Source organism: Palaemon carinicauda, chromosome 6, assembly GCF_036898095.1.
Source record: "Palaemon carinicauda isolate YSFRI2023 chromosome 6, ASM3689809v2, whole genome shotgun sequence".
NCBI classification, from domain to species: domain Eukaryota; kingdom Metazoa; phylum Arthropoda; class Malacostraca; order Decapoda; family Palaemonidae; genus Palaemon; species Palaemon carinicauda.
In genome coordinates this window covers 114908125-114913124 of record NC_090730.1, presented here as the reverse complement: position 1 = coordinate 114913124, position 5000 = coordinate 114908125, and positions in this window count along the sequence as shown.

The window sequence follows — 5000 nt, the reverse complement described above, 5'->3', positions numbered from 1 at the left end:
AAACAGTTAACACTTTAATACTCTAAAGAGTAAATACTAAATGGAATTTACATCGAAGTGATTAATACACTTACTTGTTTTTAGCTCACATGAGGGTTTCGAACAGATAGCAATACAAATACATGTAACTGTTTTAACCTAATACCAGCATGTACAATAACATAATAAATTTGAAATCACCCTCAAAGTTTCATTAACGTTTGAACACACTACACACAATATGTGTTGGGTAAAAACTTCTTCAATTTGGAGAGGACACACTCCAGGCCCTTGAGGAGAGAGGATGTTGGCTCTTTCACTGGAACAGGCTGGATCTCTTCTACTGCTCTGCATTCCTGGGCCATATATATATATATATATATATATATATATATATATATTGACTTAATTAAATACTTCTAGATTATTCTAAATAGATTATTCTCGTGGCTTGAGGGCAGGCTCTAGCGACGCCAAAGTTGCTAACTATATCTATCGAACAGGAGATCAAACTTCGCTTGCAAGACAACCCTCTCTCAGCTAGCTCCGCCCACCTCCGTCCTCGAAGCTATGAAAAAAGATAAAACTAACTCTGGGGTTTTCAAGAACATTCCAACCTCATGGAAATATAACATGACGCAATATCTCATACTTTGTAACAAAATATGTGAAATAAAAAGTTAATTCTTAAAAAATAACGTAAATTGACATACACTGACTTAAATGAGAAATGCAATGAAATGAATGACGAAAGTTTTGTGTAATTTACATACAATTATTTAAGACTACAAGAGAGGAACTCACCTTACAAGCTGGCTATACACCTCTTAAATACACAAATGAAATACATGAATAAAATATTTACTCTACACAAGACCAGCTTCGTAGGAATATATATATATATATATATATATATATATATATATATATATATATATATATATATATATATATGTATATACAGTATATATATACAGTATATATATACATATTCATACATATAATGCATGTCACTGTGTGCAGCAAAAGTCGTATTATCCGATTTCAGTGATTTTCGTTCGAAAGTTACTAACTAGGAACTCTTACATTCTTTATATTTCTATTGAGAACTGGATTTAACGACGAAACATTTTGAAACTTCGCTCGATATAAGATAATGTTCACTTAGCACGGTTTTAGAATATTAATGTTATATTTATAATGAAAATATCAGCTAGAAAACTATGCGAAATTAACCCAATAAATTCTAAATATGGCAAAAATTAAAAAAACAAAACTGATAAATAATGAATTTGACTTTATACACGTCACAGTGACGTATTCAACTTAATACATCTATAGATGATGTAGTTGTGGGCGTGGTCTACCAAACATCAACTGCCTGCTCAGTGTCAGTCAGACTGTCAGACACAGTCAGTGACACTCCCCCAAACGTCCGGTCCAGTCATCTGTCAAACATGGTTGGAGCTACCCAACCGCGACCGGAAACACTTTGAGGGTTATGACCGTGAGCTCCGGGCAATCTGAACTCAGTATGCACACACGGAATTGCAGCTCAACCGTGTTTGTGCTCCATTTCCGCAGTTTTTTTTCGAAAAGGACATAGCTAATCGTCTTAACATCAGCGAAACAACTGCATAGATGGCTAAAACGATGCAATGAAGAAAATATATTTGAAAAGAGTTCACTTTATAACCAGGCATACATTTTCTTAATCATTTTCCATTTTCAATAGTAAACTAGCCAGCATAAATCGTTATTTGTCAAGCTGGGAGTCTATGCGTGACGGAAATATTTGTAATAGACTGAATGATATTATTTGCAGATGGAATAAACAACCTAGGCTCACATTCTGAAAAGTAATCACCTCTCTCTCTCTCTCTCTCTCTCTCTCTCTCTCTCTCTCTACGCACACACACTCACTCACACACACACACACACACACACACACACACACACATATATATATATATATATATATATATATATATATATATATATACATATTTATGTGTGTATGTATATATATATATATATATATATATATATATATATATATGTATATATATATATATATATATATATATATATATATATACATATTTATGTATATATATATATATATATATATATATATATATATATATATATATATATATATATATATATATCGTAATCAATGACATAGATTACCAAAGCTTATTATAACAGTAAAATAATGATGTCTTTTAAAGGAGAAAATTGTCTTCATTTCATTTGTTTTACTGGAATTTATGTTTTATTTTTTACAATCAAAGAATTATACGTATATATGATTTCAATGAATTATAGTTCATGAGGTAGAATCATTTAAGTATTTAGGAACTATGATCTCCATTACAGGGTCTTTAGAATTAGGCTTTAGTGAAAGATTGAAAAAAGCCAATCAGACAATGACTAGGTTAAATAAGATTTTGAAATCAAATCACCTGAAATTACATATAAAAATCAAACTATATATTAGTTTAGTAAGATCAGTGTTACTATATGGACATGAGTCATGGTATGACAATGAAACAATCTCCAATAGATTTAGTAGTTTTGAAAACAAAGCCCTCAGAAGGATATTGGGAGTTAAATGGCCGGACAGGATTAGAAATGAAACTATAAGAGAGATTACTCGAGTGCTATATGTGGATGAGATTATGATGAAAGGTAGATGGAGATGGTATGGGCATGCTCTTCCCACTCCCCAAGAGAGATTAGTTCACCAAACGTTCAGCTGGGCTCCACAAAGCACTAGAAGAGTTGGAAGACCCAGACCTACATGACTGAGGACTATGAAGCACAAAGTAGGAGATGATGAATGGAGACGTATTGAATAAAATGCTCAAGGTAGAGACGACTGGTGAAATCTAACCGAGGCCGTTTGCGTCAATAGGCGTAGGAGGAGATGATGGTGATGAATTATACCAGTCTACCATTTACTTAACCTGTAGTCTCTGTATAATCATTCGTAATTATTATCTGTTATTTGGGCTATTAATGTCTTTATGAAGTTTCACCTCTGGAGATTGGCTTAGGATTTCGTTAGAACCAACTTTTGAAAGGCGCATAGATCTAAAGGCCCAGTTTGCCTCCCTTTGCCTTACTCGTAAGCCAAGTAACTCTACCCTTTTCGATTATATCATTGTTATTAAGCCAATTGGCATGGTCCTGAACAAGGAGGTTAGGACACGTGTGACGTCACCAAAACACCAATCCCCTTAGGAGGGAAAAGTGTCAGCATTTCATTGCATACGCGCTCTTTCTGGATCTAATAAATTTGTTGTTTCATATTAAGATCATTCACTGTATGTTGTTGTTGTGATCTGTAGTAATTTTGGATTTGTAGTCTTGTTCACAGATATAAAAAGAAATATATGTTTGTTTTACTGTACATGATATAAGTCATCCTTATTATTGATATATTTTAGAATTTCACTGTAATGGTATGAGTAATCATGAATATTGTATCGCGGCCACCTTGAGGGAAGGTCTCTTCAACCTCAGCCTGCCGAAAATTTACTTTCCTTTCTTTTAGTTCAGAAAAGATTAAAATATAATCATATGCATAAATCTAGTAACTCAGAAAAGATATTAAATTAATTCAGTAACTCATTCTTCATGAGAATTATCATTCAAAAGCAATGTCAAATAAAAGGTTTTTGTTAACATGCATTTCCATGTTATAGTAAGGAATTATTCTACTTATATACATACATACATACATACACACACACACACACACACACACATATATATATATATATATATATATATATAAATATATATATACACATATATATAATTTATATACATATATATATATATATATATATATATATATATATATATATATATATATGTAAATAAATATATATACACACACACACACACACACATATATATATATATATATATATATATATATATATATATATATCATCATCATCATCTACTCCTACGCCTATTAACGCAAAGGCCCTCAGTTAGATTTCGCCAGTCGTCTCTATCTTGGGCTTTTAAATCAATACTTCTCCATTTGTCATCTACTTCACGCTGCATAGTCCTCAGCCATGTAGGTCTGGGTCTTTCAACTCTTCTAGTGCCTTGTGGAGCCCAGTTGAAAGTTTGGTGAACTAATCTCTCTTGGGGAGTGCGAACAGCATGCCCAAACCATCTCCATCTGCCCCTCACCATGATTTCATTCACATATGGCACTTGAGTAATCTCTCTTATAGCTTCATTTCTAATCCTGTCCTGCAATTCAACCCCCAATATCCTTCGGAGGGCTTTTTCTCTTATCTACAAATTCTCTTGAATATTGCTTCATTGTTATACCACGACTCATGTCCATACAGTAACACCAATCTCACTAAACTGATGTATGCCTGATTTTTTATGTGTAATTTCTGGCAATCTGATTTCCAAATTTTATTTAAGCTAGCCGTTGTCTGATTTGCTTTTTTCAATATTTCATTAAACTCAAATTCTAATGATCCTCTTTTAGAGATCATAGTTCCTAAATATTTAGATAATTCTACCTCATTAATCCTTTCTCCTTCCAATGATATTTAATCTTCCATTGCACATTCCATTCTCATCTTCTCAGTCTTTCTTCTATTTATCCTGAGACCAACCTCCTGTGATATTGGAAAGCAAGCATTGCAACTCCTGTTGTGTTCTGCTAATAAGAACAGCGTCATCAGCATACTCTAGGTCAGCTAACTTCCTATTACCAATCTAAGCCAACCCTTCTCCACCATCTCCAACTAATATATGCTTTACAAAATCCATGATGAGGATAAACAACATGGGTGACAACACATTCCCTTGGAGTACTCCACTGTTCACGGGAATTTGAATTGATAGGAAACTACTAACATAAACTTTGCACTTACTTTGCTTGTGAATAGACTTAGTCAAATTTACATATTTAAGAGGACTCCATAATAACGTATGACTTTCCACAAATTTGGCTGGTGCACACTATCAAAGGC